Source organism: Pipistrellus kuhlii, unplaced genomic scaffold (assembly GCF_014108245.1).
Source record: "Pipistrellus kuhlii isolate mPipKuh1 unplaced genomic scaffold, mPipKuh1.p scaffold_m20_p_27, whole genome shotgun sequence".
Classification (NCBI taxonomy): Eukaryota; Metazoa; Chordata; class Mammalia; order Chiroptera; family Vespertilionidae; genus Pipistrellus; species Pipistrellus kuhlii.
In genome coordinates, this window is record NW_023425526.1 from 5,908,315 (window position 1) to 5,916,282 (window position 7,968).

The window sequence follows — 7,968 nt, forward strand, 5'->3', positions numbered from 1 at the left end:
GCCAATGGCCACATCCTGGAGAAGAGAGGTGTGGCCTCATGCGCACATCTTACTCGTCTCTCCGGGGGAGAACATCCGTGACTGTCCATGGACAGGAGGCTCCAGAAGCATTTCTGTTCCTTGGAGATGGGGTGAAGCTCCAGCTTGCCCCTTCACACAGCTGCACACAGCTAGGGCTTCTCCGGTGGGCAGTATTTCTGTCAGTGCTTGGCTTTCTGCAAGGAGTGGTATCACATGAAGTTAAAAATGCATGCAGCCCAGTTAGCATGGCTCAGTGGTTGGGTGTGGAGCTGGGAGCCAGAAGGTCGCGGTTCGATTCCCGGTCAGGGCACACGCCTAGGTTGCACTCGGTCCCCTGTGGGGCCGTGCAGGAGGCAGCCGATGAATGTTTCTCTCTCATTATTGATGTTTCTATCTCTCTCCCTTCCTTTCTAAAATCAATAATCATATATTTAAAAATAAATTTTTAAAAAAATAGGAAAGGCACATGCAGTCATGTTGTATACATGTAGCATTCTGATAGGACGTCATACATCATCTCTGATCTTTCTCTTGAACTCATGGTTTTGCTGTGTATTGTAAAGCACTATGAAAATTGAGTAGACTAATCAATTTAGGATTTCTTTGCTCTGGCAGTTTTCTTAAAGAACAAAATGAGTGTGATCATAACTACTATGGAAATATACTGAGAGTCATAGAATGTTAATTCACAGACTTAATTTTTCTCTTATCCTCACCCAAGGATATACATTGGAGAGAGAGAGAGAGAGAGAGAGAGAGAGAGAGAGAGAGAGAGAGAGAGAGAGAGATGGGGAGAGAATCAATGTTTGGTGTACAGGACAAGGCTCCAACCAACTGAGCCATCCATCCAGGGCCACAAACTGTTCCTTCCTTCCTTCCTTCCTTCCTTCCTTCCTTCCTTCCTTCCTTCCTTCCTTCCTTCCTTCCTTCCTTCCTTCTTCTTTTCTTTTCTCTTTCTTTCTTTCTTTCTTTCTTTCTTTCTTTCTTTCTTTCTTTCTTTCTTCTCCTTTTCCTCCTTCTCCTTCTTCTCCTCCTTCTCCTTCTCCTTCTCTTTCTCCTCCTTCTTTCCTTCTTCTCCTTCTCCTCTTTCTCTTCATCCTCCTCCTCATCATCATTGTCCTTCTTCTCTTGTTTTTGTTTATCCTCACCTGAGGATATTTTTTTTTTGATTTTTTTTTTTTTTTTAGAGACAGTGGAAGAGAGGGGGAGAGACAGAGAGAGACAAAAACATCGACATGAGAAGCACACATTGATTGGTTGGTTGCCTCCCATACAGGCTGACCAGGGCTGGGGACGGAGCCTGAAACCTATATATATATATGTGCTCTTGACTGGAATCAAACCCAAGACTCTCAGTCCTCAGGCTGACACTCTAACCACTGAGCAAACCAGCTAGGGCCAGACTCACCTTTTTAGTTACCTGTCCACCACACAATTAGCACTTCCCCTTCCACACCTTCTGCAGCCAGCCAAAGGCCTATTTGCACCTCTTCCTCCTTCAGGCAGGATTTCCTGTCAGCAGCCCCCAGGGTGTCCAGATCCGGAAGTGCTCCTCTTCCCTCCCTTTATCTTCTTTATTCTATTTTTCTTTCCATCCGTTATGTGGAGGGCTGGGACATTAACCTTGTGGTAATGACGAGGAAGATTCTGATAAGAATAATAATACTAATGCTAATACAGTGTTCCTTAACATAGTTGGTTTTACCATTGTATCACATTTGCTCCTAAAACTCAAAAACACTTTTGTGCCTCTCCACCTATGGAGTAGAAATTTTTATTGTTTTTCAGGTAAAGAAACTGAGTCCTTAGATAAACTAAGCAGTTTGTTTAAGATCATACAGTTTTTATTTTGTTGCAGCTAAATCTGTGGCCTGCCTAAATTTTATTGTCACATTTTCGTTGTACTCTGGATCCTCAGCTTACCAAAAAATGTCTGCAGTGACATGGCCACACACCAGAGGTTTTCTTTTCTTCTTCACAGCTGTAGACCTACAGTTTCAAATATTCATTAAGATTTGAACATCTGCTTCTCTGGCCTCATCACTCACATCCTGAAGCACAGACCTTGCAGTTTCCTGAGGAGCTGTGTGCTTGCATGCCTCAGTGCCTTTGTACAAGCTCCTCTGACTGCTGGAATCTGTAGACTTCTGCTGGCTGACTCCTGTCCAGCCTACTTCACATCAACCTCCTCCATGCCAGAAGCCTTTCCAGACTCCCTTCTTCAATCCAAACCCCTTACTTTGGGGGTTCCCAGTCTCTTCTATACATGCTTGGGCTCAACTCCATCCTAGCATTGCTCACAGTCTGTGTGCTTGGCTGTCCTTTCTTTATTAAATAAGCCCCTTCCTTAAGGCAGGGACTGACTAGCATGGTGCTAGACAGATGCTGGTAGGTGCTAAAAAGATGTTTTTTAATCACTCTACTAATGAGAAATTTTCTCCAAAAAGAGATGTTAGAAACTGGAATTTGTGTTTCTTAAAAGAACCATGTCTTGCATAATCATTTCTATTTCATAAGATCAGGTGGTGTTTTTGTTTGGACCCATCCGAGGACCCATCACTTGAACTTCCTGACTTTGTTGCCTTTGCCACATCAGATACAGCTCACCATAGAGAGCCTGCTGCACTTGATTTCCTCTGTAAGGAAGAAAAACAAAACAAAACAAAACAAAAGTCTCAATTTATCAGAAAACCCAGCACAGGAAAGCTTAAACAATGGCTCCCAAACTCAGCTCTCAGTTCCTCAAATCCAACAAAGGCAACTCTTCTTCCTGGAGAAGCAGCTTTGCCAGAATGAGAGGAACAATCACAACGCAGGAGGACGGACCAGTGACTTGCCAACTTGCAAGTTGGTCGGGGGAGGAGGGACCCTTTAGTTTTGAGGGTGAGATGGACAATAGCAGCTTTGGACAGTACATATATTTAACAACACACCGGGAATAATAATTTTAAATCTTGCTACTTTGCTGAATTCATTTATTAGATCAATTTCGGTGGAGTGTTTAGGGTTTTCTATGTATAATATCACATCATCTGTGAATAATGGCAGTTTAATTCCTCCTTCCCAATTTGGGTGCCTTTTATTCCGTCTCATCTGACTGCTGTGGCTAAGACTTCTAGCACTATGTTGAATAAGGGTGGTGAAAGTGGGCATCCCTTCTTGTTCTTGATCTTAAGGGATACAAGGGCATGGGTTTATTTCTGGGCTCTCTGTTCCCTTCCATTAATCTATATGCCTGTTCTTATGCTGGTACCCAGCTCTTTTATTTCAATAGCTTTGTAGGATAGTTTTATATCGAGTATACCTCCAACTTGTTCTTCTTTCTCAAGATTGCTGATGCTATTTGAGGTCTTTTGTAGTTTCATGTAAATTTTTGAAATATTTATTCTAGATCTGTGAAATACACCATTGATATTTTAATAGGAATTGCATTGAATCTATAGATTGCTTGGGGCATATGTACATTTTAATGATGTTGATTATTCCAATTCATGAACATGGTGTATGCTTCCACTTATTTGTATCTTCCTTAATTTCCTTTTTCAACGTCCTATAGTTTCCTAAGTATAGGTTTTTTACCTCCTTGGTTAAATTTATTCATAAGAACCTTTTTTTGTTGTTGTTGTTTCAATAGTAAGTGGGGTTGTTTTCTTAATTTCTCTTTCTGATAGTTTATCATTGAAGTAAATTCATGCCTTATGCTCAATTAATATTTGACAAAGGAGGCAAGAGCATACAATGGAGTAAACTCACATGAGGAAATCATTAAATGTTCGGGAGGGAGCTGGGAGCCCACTGAGTCCTAAATGGTTGATAGATGGTGAAAGAGCAATCATGTCTCTGTTCTCATCTTGTACCTTCCTCTGAAAAGTGCTGAAGATGGGTGCCTGCTTTTGCATGATTTAATAGAGACCTCCTACCATGATGTCTGTTGCTAGTTTCATTATTTGTTGAACACCCTCTGATTTCATGATAATTTTTTTTAATTTTATCTCTTATTTTTATTTCTTTTAGATTAATTTAGAATTTTTAGCATTCTATTGTTATTCTCTAGTATTTGGGGAGCAACATCCTATGTCTATTTTTTAAAATTACTTTAGAAATTATAACATAAATATTTAACTTCTCAAAGCCTAAGTTAATTAATACAGTTAACTTACACCCAGACAATAGAAGAATCTTAAAAATACTTAACTCCATTTAGCTTTCTACCTACTTACATATAAATATTGTAATTTAATTTATTTCTATCTTTTCACTACTTTCCAGCAATATTAGTTTGTGTAATACAAGCAATATGTCTGGTTTAGCCATATGTTCTTCATTTTCTTTTGCATTTTGTGTTGTTCCTTCTTTTATCATAGTATTCCTATCTGGCATTACTTTCTTTCTACCTATAGATTATCCTTTAGAATTATCATTATTGAATATTTGCTCTTGGAAAACTCTCTCAGATTTTCTTACTAAAAATATCTCTATTTCACTTTCCTTCCAGAAAGGTGTTTACACTGGTTTTAAAACCTTTTGACACTTACTGCCCTCAGCATTTTGAAGGTATTATTCCATGGTCTTCTAGTTTCTGTCACTGATGTTGAATAGCTAGTTGCAAATCCATTCTTTCTTTGAAGGCAATATGTCTTTTTTCTCTACCCTCTTTTAATTTCCCTTTGATTTTAGTGTTCATCAGGTTCACTGGGATGGGTTTAGTAATGGATTTCTTATACCTTATTTTGCTTGGGATTTGTTTGATTTCCCAAATCTATGGATTAGCGTTTCTCATTGGTTGAGAATTTTTTTTTTTAGCCATTATCTCTTTAAATATTGCTTCTATCTCATTCTTCTTCTCTCCTTTTGGAAATCCGAGTAAATGGATGTTAGACTTTTTCTCTCTTTCCAAGTCTTTAAATATTTCTTCATATATTTTGTTTTCTCTTTTAATTCGATGGTTGAGATTCTTAATATCAGTCATCTTATATTTCATCTTATATTTCAAGTTCTATTTGGTTAATATTCAAATCTGTTATATCACATATTATAGTTTCTTATTTTCCTCAGATATATGTTTTGTAGTTTTTATTAGCTTTTCTTTTTTAAAAATACACAAGTATTTGTTTTACATTGTCAGGTAATTATCATAAGTCTTTGCAATTCAGTTTTTCCAATTTACTATTTTACCTGTTCTCACTCATGGGGTGCATTACTTTGCACTTTTGTTTACTTTGGCTATGTGTTGGCCACTGTCCTTCAAAAAGAATCTTTGGAGATTTATCGACAGGTTAAGCTGCTTTCTTCCAGAGAGAATTTGTGCATATTTTTCCAGTATTTTTTGAACACTGCTAGTCCATGAGAAGTTTAAACTAACCTCAACACTTGAGTGATATTGACCCACCAGGTGGAAGTGATTATGGACTGCAAATCAACAAAAGGGCTGACTTGTGGTTATGACATTAGGGAAATTTTTATTTGCAATATTCTGCTCAAAATTGATTCAATTTTTCCTAGGTTCTTTGTGGATATTTGTTATTGATTTCAGAGAGGAAGGGAGAGAAAGGGAAATAGAAACATCAATGATGAGAGAAGATCCACAACCCAGGCATTCAAACCCATAACCCATGCATTCGAATCCAGGAATCGAACCCAGGACCCTTCAGTCCACATGCCGACACTTTATCCTCTGAGCCAAACTAGCTGGGGCAGGAATATCCTTTTTTGATCCCAGCTTTATGGAGGGAGGATCTCCGGTAAGACCAGCTCCACCTTGGCCATGCCCTAGGTATTGGTTTTCCTCCCACTCTCTCAGGAGACCAGAAAAACACAAGCTCAATTTTGACCAGATTGGCAGATGCACCTAGGACAGAAGGAATATTGGAACTTCACTTGACTGTTTAGGTTTCCATTTAGATGTTTGGTTTGCTAATTCCTTGTTATTGTGTCAGATCTTTGATGTTATTAATATAGTGAAAATGAACTTGAAAAAAGTGGGCTCAAGTTCAAGTTTAGGGCTGAAACAATCTCAACCCATTCTCAAACTTTAACTGGGTAAGAAGCCTGGCTCCTAGCAGAGGGCCAGGCGTGGAATGCAAGCCTCGTGGGCTGGAGCTGTAGGATGAACCAGACGCTGCTATGGTGCTCGATGCCAGCACTCGTCAGACCTCGCAGGGTCTGGATGAAATGAGTGTGTTCAAAAGGATATTAAAATATTTCACATATTATCACATATTATTTTTCATTGCTTTTAGCAGGAGTATTAGTCTGAGTAACCTAAACCACTATATTCTTAAAAGTAGAAGTCTATTATTTTTGTAAGACTGATTCTTACCCATTAAGACATATTCAGGCTTCGATTCCCCAAATATTTCCTTATCCTCCTAGCCCTTCTCTTGTAACCCCAAACCTGTCCGCCTGCGTATGCTGCCATCTTATCACACCACATTATTTTTTAATTTTTTTTACTGTGAAATTTAATGTACTACATAAGTACAAAAACAGAAGTTGGCAAAATTTTTGTAAGGGGTAAAATAATGTATTGAAAATATTTTAGGCTTTGTGGTTGTTAGGATCTACTAACTTTGGCCTCTCCTGTCTAGATATGTTTTATGAAATATATTGTTATAAGTTTTTTCATAGCTTGAAACATACAGCCTACACCTGCAGAATTTAAGATACACTCCCCAGCCCACTCAGGAACTCCCCTCCGCCTGGCCGAGCTGTGTGCTATCTTCCAAAGATGTCCTGTGGTTCAGGCAGCCCTGCCCAGCTCCCCTCCCCTCCTCCCCCCGCCCCTATAAGAGAACATAGCCACCCCTCGGGGCTGACACCAACACACTGGTCTCAGCCTGTGGTGAGGAAATGCAATAAATTTCTTAAATTCTCACTAGTCTCTGGGCCTGGCTCCCATTGGAGCAGACATAAGAGTGGTCATATGGTCTCTGTCACAACCTCTCAACTCTGCCATTATAGTGCAGCCCTAGGCAATATGTAAATAATGAGCTTGGCTGTATGCCAATAAAGCTTTATTTACTAAAACAGTGGCAAACAGGATTTAGCCCATAGACTATAGTTTGCTGACTCTATAGTAACTTATACTAATTAATAAGCATTCTGAGTTAAGAAATGGATATTGAAATTTTCTGTCCCTTCTCAATCACAATCACTATGCTGACTTCTAGAATAATCCCATCTTTGCTTTTCTTTAGTCTGACCCAGTAATGCTGCTAAACTTGGTTTTTAGTTCTAATACTTCCTCTAGATGGTTTTGTATTTTCTATGATGAAATTACAGTATATCAATTAAGGATAATGATATTGATAGCTTTTGTTTCTTCATTTACTGCCTTTATATATTTTTTCCTGCCTGACATCACTGTTACCTTAGTCCAATCCTATATAATAAAAGACTAATATGCAAATAAACCAAACAGCAGAATGACTGGTTGCTATGATGCACACTGACCACCAGGAGGCAGACGCTCAATGCAGGAGCTGCCCCCTGGTGGTCAGTGCGCTCCCACAGTGGTAGCACCACTCAGCTGGAAGCTAATGGCTGGTGAGCACAGCAGAGGTGGCAGGAGCCTCGCCCATCTCCGCATCAGATATTCCCAGAGGGCTTCCAGACTATGAGAGGGTGCAGGCTGAGTTGAGGGACCCCCTGGATGCATGAATTTCATGCACCAAGCCTCTAACATTGAATAAAAGAGGTGATAGCAAGAACCTTTATTTTGTCCCCATCTCAAAGAAGAAGCTTTTGGTTTAAAACAGATAACACATCAGATTATAGAAGTTTCTTCCTATACATAACTTGCTAAAAATTTTTTATCATGAGCTAATGCAATTTATCAAATACTTTTTCTATATTTATTGATTTAATAATATGATGTTTCTTTTTTTAAACTGGTTAATGTAGCAAATTATGATTGTTATTCTTAGAATAAACCCAGGGTCAGATAGC